This window comes from Haemaphysalis longicornis, unplaced genomic scaffold (genome assembly GCF_048455015.1).
Source record: "Haemaphysalis longicornis isolate Haplotype H1 unplaced genomic scaffold, Haemaphysalis longicornis Haplotype H1 scaffold_6, whole genome shotgun sequence".
NCBI classification, from domain to species: domain Eukaryota; kingdom Metazoa; phylum Arthropoda; class Arachnida; order Ixodida; family Ixodidae; genus Haemaphysalis; species Haemaphysalis longicornis.
In genome coordinates this window covers 149,581,143-149,597,161 of record NW_027526407.1, presented here as the reverse complement: position 1 = coordinate 149,597,161, position 16,019 = coordinate 149,581,143, and the positions used below count along the sequence as shown (strand labels likewise).

At 45.3% G+C, this 16,019-nt stretch overlaps 1 protein-coding gene across 1 annotated transcript in view; it reads right to left on the bottom strand.

The window, feature by feature from the left end:
- The window catches only part of LOC144141986 (uncharacterized), an 81,431-nt gene that overhangs the window by 31,846 nt on the left and 33,566 nt on the right, over nucleotides 1–16,019 (bottom strand). The window lies entirely within an intron of this gene.

Below are 16,019 nucleotides of genomic sequence, written 5' to 3'. Positions count from 1 at the left end.
GAATAAACATCAAGTAACACTAGAATACAGTGTCAGCAAATAAACACACAGCATAAAACAGAGAACGATAAATACAAAAACGAAAGAAAAAAATATAACACCAAGAAGCAGGAAGACTAAAAAACAAAGAATACTCCAATCTATTCAAAAATGGGGATATGAATGCCACATCAACAAAAAGACATGATACTACAGTTACAATTCAATAAACAGAAGGGCCCAACAATAAAATCTTTAGTTTGGATTTAAAAACGCGAAGTGAATGAAAAGATTTAATATCAGGGGTTAGTGAATACCAGAGCGAAATGGCGAAGAATTGAATTGTATGTTTGCCGTAGTTAGTGTGTATACACGAAAGTAGCAGATTCTGGGGTGATGCAAAGCATGTTGAATTGAGATTATAAGTGATGCGTTGAGGGAAAATATCTAAAGCAAGGTGATCGTACAAAATGTTAAAAAATAAAATACCAGTGCTGTACCTATACAGATGATGAAGGGGCAAAACACGGAGCTGATAGAACAGCGGGGAAGATTGTGCTTGTCGATGGGAAAATGTAATGATGCGTAACGCTTGTTTCTGCAGTGTTATTAATGGTGCGATGTGGGTATGATACGGACCACCTCAGGAAGAAATGCAGTAATTTAGGTAACTGTGGACAAAAGCGTAATACAAAGTTAGAAGAGTTTGCAAGTTGAAGTATGGCCTAGCTCTAATCAATACTCTGATACCGAACATAACTTTCTTTGAAATGAAGATTACGTGCTCATGAAATTTAAGGTGCAAATCGACTGTTACGCCAAGAAAATTAGTGCTACGACGAAGTTCAATTTTATCACCTGAAATATACAGTGAAGGGATGGGGGAAATTTTTCTTTGAGGGGAACTAAAAAGCAGAAAGCAAGTTTTAAGAACGTTAATAGATAACTTGTTGAGGAGACGCCATCGCTCGAGGGAAAACAGGTCAGCTTGGAGCATTTGGGTTAAGGTACACATGTTTTGATGGACGTTAAAGATGTTGGTTTCGTCAGCGTACAGTACGCATTGTGAGGAGGTTAAACGGCGAGGAAGATCATTAATGTAAATTGAAAAGAGCAGTGGGACCAAGATTGAGCCTTGTGGAACGCCTCTGTTAACTGTGACCGGGGGTGATGTTGCTGTGGAAACTGAAACTATTTGTTGCCCATTTAAAAGAAAGCTGCGTAGCAAAGTAAGAACAGGACCTGTAATGACATAACGCTCAAGTTTAGTGAAAAGAATGTCATGGTCAATGGTGTCAAATGACCCGCCGCGGTGGCTCAGTTGCTAAGGCGCTGCGCTGCTGAGCCCGAGGTCGCGGGTTCGATTCCCGGCCGCGGCGGCCGCTTTCCTGGTGGAGGCGAAAAGCAAAAACGCCCGTGTGTACGAGATTTCGGCGCACGATAAAGATTCCCGGGTGGTCAAAATTAATCCGGAGCCCTCCACTACGGCGCGCCTCATCGCCTGCGTTGCCTCGGCGCGTTAAACCCTACAATCAATCAATGGTGTCAAATGGTTTCGAGAAGTCTATGAAAACAGCAGCAGCAACGTCGCCGCGATCAATGAAAGATTTCAATTCCTAATAAACTTCAAACTTCAAACTTCATGCAATCGCAATGTTAGTATACAGGGCAGCACGAAAACCAAACTGAGAAGGGGTGACTAAGTTGAAATGTTTAAGGTAGCGGGAAAGACGGGTCTCAATGAGTTTTTACAGAACCTTATCTGAGAAGGAAAGAATAGAAATGGGTCGATAATTATCCATAAAGCGCGCGTCACCTTTTTTGAGTACAGGAACAATTTTTGCTATTTTCAACGCCTGTGGAAATGATCCGGTTTTAAAACTTAAGTTGAATATATAACAAAGAATTGGCGCAAAAAGTCGACGTACCAGTTTCGAATAGAACCCATGAATACCATCTAAGCCAGGCCCGGTATCCTTTAATCCTGCAATGGTAGCTTTGATTTCATCAGAACAAGTAGGATGAAGAAAAAAAGATTGGGGGCAGCGCAAAAGGTCAGAAGAATAAGCGCACAAGGGTAGTTGTGAGCAAATAGCCGAAAAATGATTGCTAATTGCCTTAGCAATATCTGCAGGTTCAGTAAATGATGAGTCGCCTTGAGCAATGGATTTAATGGGGTTATGCTGGGTAGCGTTACTCAGGAATTCCTTAACTAACTTCCATTTTTTCTTTATGTTGTTACCACACTTATTGAATTCGTTGTCTTAGTAGCGGCGCTTGGCGGCGTTGTCTTGGCGGCGCTTGGCGGCAGGAGTGGGTCCGGCGGCAGCATGGAATGCACTCGCTTCAAATTCTTATGCTCTGTCTTGCAGATTGCTGCATTCACCGGAATCTACAGTGTTCTGGACGGACCATCTTTTTCAAGCAGCGTACCCTCTTGGCCGGTCAACGAATGTTTCGTCAATTCCTCGTGCGGCGAAGTAGCTTGCTGGGTCAAGGCGAAGAAGCTTTTTGGCAACCGTATCAGCTGGACTGAAAGTGCGTGCGCATGGTGCGATATCAGGAACAAGGCGACATCTGTGACGACACCGGAACGTATAAAGGCATCGAATCGTCCGCTGCTCTTCAGTGGGTCCGGCGGCAGCATGGAATGCACTCGCTTCAAATTCTTATGCTCTGTCTTGCAGGTAAGCTTGAAGTACAATTTCAAAAGCTATAGAAGCACTGGTCGGCGACTTTGGCTAGTTTCGGTTTCCGAAATGGTGGCGATCCTAGCGGCACGGTGCTGCGGCGTGGCCCTTCCCTTTCCCTCAGTGTTTCTTTCTTGCCACACCGTCAACGCTTCCGCGCCTCCTCACGCATGCGCAACAGCTCACCGGCGCCAATATTTTTTTTTTCTTTCTCTCGGCGCGCACGGCGGGCCACTTCGGTACGTGCGTGAGCGAGCCGGCGTGCGAAGGGTTGCGCGGGTTGCCTAAACGCTTCCACGGGCGGAAAGTTTCGCTGCATTATAAAATACATTCGAATGTATTCTAAATATGGGGCAGCGGAGGTAGGAGTGTTACCACTCCTGCGCAGCTCTGTGGTGCAGCAACACAGGGCGGCACAGTTCGACCAAGTTTCTCGCCTTCTCCAAAGACGACAGGTAAGCAAATTAGCTTTGTACAAGTTATAGTGAATTCCTTAAAAGCCGACTGATTGCACTCTTCTGTTTTCAAAATAATTCGCGCATGTAACGTGAAGTTAATGAGACATGTCACTCGTCTTGGAGTGGAAACTAATGGGCAAATATATCCCAGCTGTGCAGGTACGCAAAGTTTTAGTAGAAGTAAACGCGTCTTTGGCACGTACACACTTGTTCGCAATATCAATTTGTGGTGGCATTGCCGCTTTTTGATTATTGCCTTAGTAACTGCTGGAACGTCGATTCAGTATACTTATCAAGGTATGTTTTGTTGTTTCGTGCAGCAGGTATGAGTCTAGGTTTGGGCCCCAAGTCGAGGATGGTTTGCGACTTCATTGGACGCTTCCTCCGGTGACTCTCTTCAAACCATCCATTGTCATCACGACGCACCTGCTCACAAAGAAGGCAAGCTCAACTGTACGCGCTTCTTGCCTTTCATGGCGTACATACTACCACATCGATTGATGGCGTGGAGGTGCTGCGCCCTAAGCATTTTTTCTCTCCCCCGTCTTGCTCCAAAACGTATATTTGCGGCGAAACTACTGCCAAGCGTTGCTTCAGAGCTCCGAAAAATCTGACGTAACTCCGCGGTGTTCAATGCAAGTCGATTTTCACATGACGCAGTGGAAGGCCAAACCGAAATACATGCGTTGTCTGCAGCCGCCATTGCAAGCGTTTCGCTGATTAAAAAATAAATCAAACCAAATAGCATTGCCGGCTTTGCTGTTCAATCTAAACTGCGCGCCCGCGCCTTGTCATCTTATCGCGAATGGGTTTGGTGTTCCATAGTTCTGAAGTTAGAATGGTCATGCCGTATCGGACAGGATGAGATAAGAGGCGCTGCCCAGACACGAGTTAGAGGGTAGCTTGTAACAACCTGGCCGATATCTGGGGCTTAAAATACAGGAAAGCTTCTTTTTTTTCTGGGTGTCTTCTCCCCCCCGCCTTCCCTCCCACCCCCCGGTAAGCAGACTGTTAAATCACGCGCCATTAAAAGAAAAGACGGGTGCGTTCGATTTGTGTTCTGTGTTCTACGACGTGCACATGGTTGGACATTGTTTTTGTACGTAGATATAATCCAGCAAAGAGTGTCTACAGTGCGGTCATTGTGTTGCAACAGTTTTTTATGGCTGCATTTTGTTGGTGTGAACATGATTTCTCGGAAGTGTATGCAGGTTAATGGGCGGGTCAACGCTTTCTTTCAGAGTTTGCGTTAACTCGCCCGAAAGGCAGGGCTTGAAGCATACGTGTGCGTGCTTTCTTTTAACATATAGATTCCCAATGATTGTGTCTCTGAACTGAAACGAATTTTTTTAATGTCAAAAGAACATTCCTGTCTCGAGGTGAGCCCAAGAAATAAGTATACATTGAGTGGAACTTTCAAGTTCTTTTCTTCTCCCGCCGAGGTGTGCGCGAAAAAAAAATCTGTGTAGGGACTAGAACTTTCGAAGTCCTTCTTTCGTAATCAAGTATTGTGTACCTAAATGTGTATTCATGGCTGTAACTTTTGCGCAACTTTAGACGGAGACCGATACAAAAAGGGACTCGAAGACCTGTACCTGTCACCGTGTAAAGTTGCGCAAAAGTTACAGCCATGAATTCAGAATACCAACTAGCCCGCCTAACCGTGTTATTGTAAATGTGTATGTAGCACGTTTTTTCCCTATTGTACAATATTGAATGCCTAAATTTGCATATGTCATATTTTTGCTTAGTCCAATACTGTGTTCATAAAATGTATGTGCAATATGTTGGTGTAGTACATGTGTTTTCATGACTTCGAATTAAAGACGTCCTCATATGAATTTTGAATAAATGCATAGCAAAAATAATGTTTGTGTAACACTCCAATTATTATCGCCACAAAGGCAACAATTCGACACCAGAAAACGTACTATTACCTACATGTTGTCTTCGTTCAATTATTAAACACGTTACTGCACACATAACAAACGACGGGCGGCGGCCATTTCGAGTCATCGGCGCCGCTCGTCCAAGTTGGACGTGCGTCGGTTTCAGGGGCCGGCGCGCGGCGGCACGGCCTGGCTGCCGCGGGATAAATGACGTCAGCAGCGTCCGCGACGTCAGCAAACGCCCTTTCCCCCCTCGCCACTCGTTGCCATGGCGATTAATGCAACGTTTCTCAGAGGCCACGTACTACTAGGGGAGTATTTGGCGCTGCTGGCGCGAATTACGTGGGACCACGGTGGATGCGAGAGAGGCCGCCCCGTGATAGAAGTAGCAACTATTTCTTACTGCTGCTGCCGGACCCCCCTGCAGACCTCAAGAATATGTCTTCTGTGCTGATGAATTTCTTGAGAATGCTGTTGTCGTGTGTGGTGATGTGGAGAGTAACCCTGGTCCTGAGGTCGAAGACATGTTGCGAGAATTGCTTTGGGGGCAGACTAAAATCACACAGGAGATAACAGGTCTTTCCTCTAGGGTTGCATGCTTCAAAGAACGATTACTAAAATTGAGCTGTCCATTGCGTCAATTACTGATGTTGCTCCACGCGTGTCTGTACTCGAGAAATCCGTAGCTGACATTCGAGAGATTGTTAGTAAATTGGACCGCAAAAACGACGATTTAGATAATAGGTCCCGTAGAAACAACCTGCTCATCTATGGCTTAACTGAAAACTCTGTGGCAACTTCGGATGAGATGGTGGAAACGGTAACTAGACTGATTACATCAAATCTAGAAGTTAAGTGTGGCGATATCGAACGATGCCATGGGAGTGCGTAAGAGCAGTTGCTATTATTAAGTTGCTGGATTTAAGAACTAAGGTCGCTATTTTAAGCAATGAAAGCAAGTTGAAGGGCACGAAAATATTTATAAATGAAGACTTCTCTGTGTGCGTGAGGCAGATACGCAGGGAACTGTGGCAGAATTCCGCCGAGATAAGGAAGGATGCGAAAAAAGCCAGGCTGCACTACGATCATTTGTTGGTGGACAACGTTCGGTATTCTTGGGATGAGAAGAAAAAAAGCTATCGTTAACGAAAGCCGTCGGTTGTCTGCTACAAACAATGAATGACGGCTTAGTGCGAAATCCTTTGCGCTTTTGAATTTAAATGCGCGTAGCCTAGTTAATAAAATTGCAAACTTTAACTGGCTTATTGAGTGTCATAGTCCATCAGTTATCTGTGTGACTGAGACTTGGTTAAATGAATCTATCCTTGATCATGAATTCTTGCCTCCTGGTTACACGGTTCTAAGAAAAGATAGGCCTTCTGGCCGTGGCGGCGGAGTGACACTTTTTATTAAAGTGGTATTGAATTCTTTTTACGGCCAGAACTCCCAAATACTGAATCTATATGGTGCAAACTAATGCTTGATGGTCTCGCTATTGTTGTTGGTGCTCTCTATCGTCCTCCTAACTCTGCTTCAGACGTTTTTTCGACTGTCAGTGACTATATTGTTGGACAAAAGCTGGACTGTTCTAAACTCGTACTCACCGGTGACTTTAATGCCCCCTCCATCGATTGGAATTTGTTAACATCAACTGGTCGGGACAGAATAATTTGTGATTCTTTAATTAATATGTCAATAGCTTTCGATATATCGCAGCTGGTTGATAAGGCTACGCGCGAGGATTCTCTACTAGATCTTGTTTTTGCCAACCATGAATTGGTTAACAATGGATATCAGTGCAGGGTTGTCGATGGAATTTGCGACCATAAGGCCGTTATTGTTGATTTAAATGTTGCTTGTACGCCAGTACGACCTACGTTTAAGACTGTGCTGAATTTTGAATGCGCAGACGACACTTCTATTTTTGCTAAACTTGCAACATGCTTTGACGTTTTCTTATCTTGTAGTGACCACTGCAGTATTGATACGTTGACAAACCAATTTTACAGCATAGGTAATGAATGTGTAGCGCAGTGTGTATCTCACAAGAGCATAAAACGTCATGCCAAACACCCTTGGTATACCAGGTCAATTATACAGCTTAAACGTCGTATTAAGCGACTGCGAAAGCGACGGAGGGTTCACAATAATGACGGGGAGTCCCAAATTAACTTCCTTAAATCTGAACTAAAAGCTAAAATGAGTGATGCAAAAAGTTTTGCTTTAATACCACGTTAAGCTCTTTTATAAAAAATAATCCCATTAAGTTTTGGAAAACTATCAATCCTACCACTGCCTGTCCGTCAACTTTCGTGATAGATGATGTGTCCTGCTCCGATTCATCCTAAATTTCTGAAGCCTTTAATAAGTACTTTCAAACTGTATTTGCAGATGACAATGGAACGACCCCTGACATTCATAGCAGCCAGGAAATAGATTCGTTTCCAGCAATTGAAATTAGTTACACTGGCGTTCTTAACCTTCTGTTGAATATCGACACTACCAAAGGTGCTGGGCCAGATGGTATACCAAACATGTTTTTGAAGCGTTATGCAGAATGGAATGTTCGTTATTTATCTATAAGTTTTTCTAAATCGTTAGAGACGGGTACTGTGCCGACCGTTTGGAAAATCGCCAGTGTAATTCCTGTGTTTAAATCGGGTAATAAGCAACTCATTTCTAATTACAGGCCTATTTCATTAACGTGTACCTGTTGCAAGCTTCTAGAGCACATAATTCATAAACATGTACTTCAGTACCTAACTGATAACAACGTATTGTCGCGTATTCAGCATGGTTTCCGTTCTGGTTTTTCTACTACACAGCTCGTTGAATTCACTCACGACATCGCTTCTGCTCTTAATACTCGAGGTCAGGTTGACGCCATATTCACAGATTATAGCAAAGCATTTGATGTAGTGTGTCACAGAAAACTTCTTATTAGACTCAGAAATATTATTAATCATGACAAAATAATAGGCTGGATAGCTGATTGGCTACGTTTGAGGTCACAATTTGTTACATTTAAGCATGCGCAGTCATCGTCGTGTGCAGTCACTTCCGGGGTGCCACAGGGCTCGGTACTTGGGCCTCTACTGTTCATTATTTACATTAATGATGCACACAGGTCATTAATGACACAACAGTGAAGCTGCGATTGTACGCTGACGACTGCGTTTTATATACTAGCGTAAATAATGCTCTTGATCAAGATGTTCTGAACAAAGTATTTTCGTCCTTTTGTGGTTGGAGCACCACGTGGCAAATGAACATTAATTACCAAAAAACTGTTCAAATGACATTTACCAATAAAAAACAGCCGCTAAGGTTTAGTTATAGTTCCAATGGGCACTACCCAACTCTGTGAATACATTCAAATATCTTGACGTTACCTACACTCAAAACCTATAGTGGCACCATCATATCGAAACAATTTGCGCTAGGGCACTTAGAAAACTGGGATACATAAAACGAACACTCAAGCACTCTACCAAGGACTGCAAATTAACCGCGTACAAATCGCTCGTCCGACCATTGCTAGAGTACGCCTCAGCGGTGTGGTCACCCTATACTGCACTTGACATAAATATGCTCGAGGGCATACAGAAAAAAGCAATACGTTTTATTTTTGGCCGGTATGACCGCAATTTTTCTCCCTCATCTCACGCATGCTCATTGTCGTTAGAACCCCTTGCTTTTCGACGCACACTTGATCGTATCACTCTGCTACATAAGATTGTACACAGCCGCAGTTGCATTAAAGCACCGATTACTTTTAAATGCGTAGCATTTCTTAGGCTCGCCTTGTCCGGCGTCGTTGATGGCGGCGCCGTCCACACGCTCACTGCGCATGCGCAACTCTCCTCCTTACACCCACAGCTCCGCGATACTACACTATAAAAAAAAGAAATAGTTAGCGGCGCCCGGTTTCGATCCCACGACTTTCTGGCCGCAACGGGAGGTACGCGGTGCTCTTACCACTACGCTACAAATCCGGGACAGGAGCAAGTGCTACGAACGCGCCTTATGTCCTTGACTCATTCAAACTACGTCAAGAAGCTACTGATACAACGAAGGCACGCGAAGCTGAACGTCAAGGGAAACGACGAACCGCAAACTTTAGAGGAGGATGTTGAATTTCCCGTGGGAAAGCTGTGGCGGGAGGCGCCACACGCCTTGCAGCTAAACCAGCCCCGTCCGCAGCGCCTCTGGTGGTGATTGTGGCGGGGTGCCCCTAGGAATTTGCCAACCAAATAATCCATCACGAGATAGGTTCGCGTTCAACCACCGTCGTCATCTTCCCGTAGGGGAACCGCCGAAGAAGAAGAAAGAGGTTTGGCGCTGCAGGTGATCGGCCAACCGTCAGGCGGTTTTTGTTTCTTTGGTCGTTTGTCGCTTCTCTTTGTTGCCTTCCGGGTGCACTTAGCTGCGCAGGGATGTCTCGTGACTCGCCGGGCTGGAGGAGTTTCCCCCTGGGCGGCCTCCATTCGACCTCAGGACTTGCCGGTGGAGACTCTAAAGCGCAGTGGAGGGACTTGCATCCCGGTAGCTCTGGTCCCAGTGAGCGGCGGAGCCATCCGGTTAAAGAACCCCCGGATCGTGCAGGCGGCGCTTCGGGCTGTTACTGAAAGGTTTGAACAAATATCCGAGGTTCGGCCGTTTGGAAAGGGCGGCATCCTCTGTAAGTCATCAGATGAGACCTGTGTGGCAGACCTCCTCAAATGCACAACATTCGCTTCTCACCAGCTGAGTGCATTTGTTCCCCCCCACCTGGCATGTGTGAAGGGCATTATTCGCGGGGTCGATGTTCAGATGACTCCGCACGAGATTCTCGATGAGTTTGCAGTGGCAGGAGTGACATCAGTGTACCGTTGCAGCCGCGTTGTGGATAGCAACAGGGTCCCAACAGAGTCCGTGATCGCAACATTTGTGGGCTCCTCATGCCCCACTGAGATTAAAGTTTGGCCTCTGGTTTACCGAGTCGAGCGTCTCTCTCCTCGGCCTCTTCATTGTCTCATTTGCTGGCGTTTTGGCCACACTGCAAAGGCGTGCAAATCGTCTACCCGCTGTCGTTCGTGCGGGGACAGCCATTCTGCCGACTCGTGCTCTTCTGATAACGTCAAATGCTGTTTGTGCGGCGCTGGTCATCCAGCAGATTACACCAATTGTCCTGTGAGGGCTCAAGAAGCCCAAGTGCTTGATATCATAGAAAAGCGCCGCTGCTCACGTAAGGAAGCGTTCGGCATTTTTAAAGAAAGGGCGCATGACTACGCTGGAATAGCCGCCAAACAAACTTCATCGCTGACCGAGCCCGCTGTGTTGAACGCCATCGGTGCGGCAGTTGAAAAAGCGATGTCCAAGGTTGAACAGCCTTCGCTAGCTGACCCAGCTTTTGCTTCGCTTATAGCAGCCGCTGTGGAGAAAGTTGTGTCCTCAGTGGTGACTCAGTTAACAGCTAGCATCACGGAGTGTGTGTCCCGGACGGTAGTGGCTCAGATGGCGCCATTCCTGCCGCTGGCTCCGGCCACGTACAACTCTCCTCCAAATATCATTCCACAGGTGTCCTCTATTGCGGACAGTTCGTTACCCCCAGCAGAGTGTTCTGCCCCCAGATCCACTAACGAAATACCGGTTGTCACACCTCCAAGAGATGAACCCGAGCAGCTTCCTTGTTCAGATGCAGGCTCCTCGTCTTATCCCAAAACTGGCTCGGAGTGCTTACCTCCGGCTTCCCCCACTTCAGACTCGGACATGGAATTTCAAAGTTGGCCTCTGGGTTCAATCTCTCACTCCAGTAAACGATCGGGCTCCCCAGGTACTGGGTCCCTAGACACTCAACCGAAACCAAAGAACAAGAAAAATAAACCGCGAACACTGATCAAAGAAAGCATATTAGACGCTGCAGTTGCAGCGGCTGGTCTCCCCGAGTCATAGGGTCCCTTAAAGTGCTCCAATGGAACTGCAGATCTGTTACAGCCGGATTCGCGGACTTGCTTTGTCTGAGCTCCCAGTTCAATCCAGATCTAATTTTGCTTCAGGAAACCTGGCTCAATAGCAATCAAAGCTTTAGCTTATGTAATTACCACACGTTCAGAATAGACAGACTTTCACGAGGGGGAGGCCTTTTGATTTTAGTTTCAACAAAATTCGCTCATAAGGCCAAAGTATCCTTCCAGCTTCGAAGATCAGATTGTGAAATTTTGTTATTGGAGATCAGACTTCCTGGCTGTCTTCCATTCTCTTTGGCGAACGTTTACTTTCCACTTGGGGTTATTGATTCAGAACCCGGCTCTCCCTCCCGTCGTTGTTGCGGGAGACTTTAATTCCCACCATATTTCTTGGGGCTACCGAACGGATTCCTGCGGTCTTCGCTTGTTAGATTGGATTACGGACAACAATTTGGCATGTATATATTCAGTTTCTCCTACCTACATACAGGGACTAACTCGATCTGTTTTAGATTTAACTATTTGTTCTAGGGGTGTTAAAGTTTCTTCATGGTCTACTGTTGACAGCGGGACTAGCAGTGACCACATTCCAATATTGTTTGAGATTCAGTTCCCTGTTCGCTCTCTCGTCCGGCGAAGTTGCACTTTTGTAGACTACAAGAAATTCCAAATATCTCTGAAGGAGGCAGTATCTTCTCTGTCTGCAGAAGACACAACTGAACGGGTGACGGGTCTTTGTGATGCCCTAACCACTTCGGCACAGTCCTCGTTATTTGAAGTACGATCTAGGGGAGCTGTGTCACCTAGCCCCTGGTGGAATGAAGAATGTACACGCAACTTTAGACGCAGGAAGGCAGCCTGGAAGAAGCTTTGCTATAACCATTGCCCGCTGAACTGGAGCAATTATAAGTATCATTCCGCGATGTTCAAACGAGCAGTTTCTAATGCCAAACAGGCCTTTGACTGTCACCGCTACTCAATTCTTTCTGAACCCACTAATAGGTGGGCCCTTTTTCGATATCTTCGGTCTAGGAAAGCGGTTCCCCAATAGGATAATTCAGACTCTATAGTGTTATCTTCCAATGAAATCTCCGAGTCTCTAGAGTTGTTTGCTAGGGGTCTGCAAATTCGTTTTTCGTCTGCTCTAGCTACCTCGCCTCCTCCACCTATAGTGGTAGAGGACTTCGCAGAAATTACGCATGCGGAGCTTTTTGATGCTATGTCAAAAATGCCAGCAGCGGCCCCTGGTCCGGATCACATTACTACTGAAATGTTAAAACTACTATACGATCATGCACCGGATGACATGCGGAGTATGATTAATTATTCTCTCAGGAATGCATGGATTCCCGATGTGTGGCGGATAGCTAAAATACTTCCTATACCGAAGAATGTTGGTCAGGGCCTCGCTGTTGATAATATCAGGCCTATCTCTCTGACTTCGAACGTAGTAAAACTAATTGAGCGGATTTTGCTTCACCGAATTATGGAATTTTTGTCTGAGTATAATATCCTCATCCCAAGTCAAATTGGATTTCGTCCAGGTTGTTCTATTTGGAGTGCCCACATCGACCTTGAAAGTCGTATAAAACTTGCCTGTCGATATAAACAGGTTGCGGCTCTCGTGACCTTGGATATAGCAAAAGCATACGACAGCGTGGAGTACCCTGTGTTAATGTCTCGCTTGCAGAAAGTAAATTTCCCTAGATACATTATAGCATGGCTGCGTGAATTCCTAAAGGACAGGCAGTTCTGGTGTGTGAGGGGTAACATTTGTTCCTCTCGGCACTCACAGAAAAGAGGTGTACCACAGGGAGCTGTCCTTTCGCCGGTTCTTTTAAATATCCTGTTAAGCTCTGTCCCTGTGGTTTCGGGTGTCCAGACTTATGTTTATGCCTACGATATCGCGTTTTTCGCGTCAGCTTCTGACGTACACGAACTGTGTGTATTATTGCAGTCATATCTGAATTCTTTAGATTCCTGGTTAGACAACATCTCTCTCACAATAAATGCCAGCAAATGCTCTGTGCTAGCTTTTCAGTCCACTTTTTCCTTTAATATCACTCTCTGTTACCGTCAGCACATCATACCACACCAGCCAACTTGACTGCAGTCCACATATAGAGCGTATAGCTACTGAAGGAGCACGTGCTGTTGGCATGTTGAGGCGCCTCAGCCATAGAAAGAGGGGAATGCGCCGTGAATCTCTTCTGATGATATACCGTATGTACGCGCGGCCTATTTTAGAGTTCGGGTGTGTTCTATTCTCGGGTGCTGCTACGTATAAGCTCCATCGCCTAGTTCTTCTGGAATGCCAGGCTCTTCGCTGCTGTTTAGGGCTACCTAAAAATGCATCTAATGCGTTACTTTATTTGGAAGCCCGAGTTCCCCCTCTGATACACCGATTTAGAATACTCACTGTGGATACTTTCCTGAGAGCCTATGGCGCGGGGGTTAACAGGGCACAATTTATCTTTGTAGCTGAGCCAGCTGTGTTTTTGGCGGCCGAGTGGCCCAGGTCCTATCGACCGCAAGTTACTCTAGCACAAAGCTTGGTGTCTCCATTAGGGGTTGCGCTCAATAACGTACTTCCATCTCTTGATAGGGGTCATACGATAACGGTCAACTTCAGGAACATCTTTCCCCAAAATGCTAAAATGCTACCTGCCCGACTGCTCAATAGTATCCTACAAGATCATTTGGCCTCAATTCAGCAAGGTACTATCATATATACAGATGCTTCTCAACGAGATGAAAAATCCGGAATAGGTATAGTTTCCCCTTCCCTAAATTGGTACTTTTCGGTTCGTCTGGTGGATTTTATCCCTATATTCTATGTGGAATTCTTGGCAGTTGTCTTGGCACTACGAAAGCTTGACATATCGGTGTCGTCTCCACTTATAATTACAGATTCCCTATCCGTAGGTTCAGCCCTTTCTTCTCCTAAAGACTCACCTCTTCTACGGACGTTTCGATCCCTTCTGCCACCTCATATTACTGAAATTGACCTTCTTTGGGTCACTGGGCATGCGAGAATCACCTGTAATGAAACCGCAGATTCACTGGCAAGGGTAGCACTCTCCGGGCCTGTTGTCGATGTCATTGAGACAACGCCTTTATTAGCCGCCGTAAGATTCCGTAGATTGTTGAAGCTGCAAGGGCAGCACGAATCAGTCTTATTGTCATTGCGAGATTTTTCTCCTCTAAAATTCTCCTGGAATCCGAATTGGTGCCCCTCACGTGACCTGGAGGCGATTGTAACGAGCCTTCGATGTCGTGTGCCCCAGTTGAACAGATACCTCCACAGGTCTCGTCTGGCGCAGACTGCCATGTGCAGTTACTGTAATAAAGAAGAGTCTGTCGACCATTTCCTTTTGTCATGTCGACGATTTTCAAGCCTCAGACGTCAGCTCCTTGAAGTGCCGCTTCATCGCCTGGGGTTGTTGTTATCAGTGCCGGCTCTTTTATCATTTGGGGCTTCAGAAACGGGATATTGCCGCCGGGATGGTTGTTCTGCTCTTCTGCGCTTCATAGAAAATTCCAAAAGATTTACAACCTAATTCGTAACTTGTTCTGGCTCCTCATCTGAGCCCTCCAAAAGCATCCATTTCTGAATATTTTTTAATTATTCTCCTCCTCCTCTCCCTCCTCCTCCTCCTCCTTCTTCTTCTTCTTCTTCTTCTTCTTCTTTCTCTTCTTCTTCTTACTCTTGTTATTTTTCTTTATTTATTTATTTATTTATTTATTCCCTTTTTTGTTTCAATATTGACCAAATTCCAAACTCAATTCCTCCAACCCAACAAAAAAAAAGCTTCCATATTTTTCTAATTTGCTTTGAATCATTCTAATTTTCTAATTCTCTTTGAATCTCATTCGAATTAACGACCGATGTTTGGCCGATCCCCTGATTGAGTATGCGCTAATAGTATCAAGGAACAACAACAAAGCTGCGAAGAGGAGGGCGTGTACATTGCTCTCAGCCGGTGCACCAATGTCAACGACCTTTACCTCACCAAAGCTGACGGAGACTACCGATTCTACCACAGAGACAACATCGACAAGAACATGATGGACGAGTTTCGGCGCTTCGAGAACCACCGCCTACTCAACAACAGCACTTGCGTGCCTTTGCCACCGGTGTGGACCCGGACGCGGAATTCCCTCTGGCGCTAGTAAAAACCAGATCACTCAACATAAGGGCAACACAATGGAACCACACGGAACCACCACGATGCTTCGCATCCACATCAGGGTTCCCCACGGGAAGATGGTGTAATTTTTTTTGTCATTCAGCACGACCAGCCACACGCCGATCTCACCCACTCAACATTGTTCCCTTCCAGCCATTTGTAAATTGCTTTAAGCATTCTTTTTTCCCAGCCGTTGTTGAGATTTGGAACAACCTAGATGGTTCCCTGCGCGAAAAACCAATTGAGCTGTTTTTGAAAGAACTGCCTAACCATATTTTGTAATATGTTTTAAATGCTTTGTATGTTTATGTGGTGCAGCTTAATGTATGTTCTTTTCTTTTCCTGATATACCCACTCCTGCTATGTCTCGTGTATCGAGACAGCAGTATCTGTAAATAAATAAATTAATTAAGAAGCGAGCACAGAACTTGAGAGTAGCGTTTATAACGTGCTCGGAGATAAGAATTTAAAGGTTTGCGCTTCATCTTTTTATATAGGTTATCTTTCTTACGCAAGGCAAGAAGAAGGGACTTTGAAAGCCAAGGGCACCGAGGGGCAGTGTAACGCCTATTGGAAGTTATTATTGTTGTACAGTCATCGACAAAATTGATCATTGCATCAGAAAATAGTTGTAAAGCGATATCAGGATTCGAGACATTGAATATGCTGGACTAGTCTATTTCTGATACAAGGTTCAAAAATATTTCACGATCAAAGATAGAATGCCTAAAGTTTTCAGTTTTGTTTTTTTCCTGCTTGTGCAAGTAAAAACACACAGGGAAGTGACCGGTAATATCACAATCGAAAGTGCGTGCTTTCTTTGGGGGATCGTGATTAGAAAAAATATAGTGAAGGGGGAATGGGA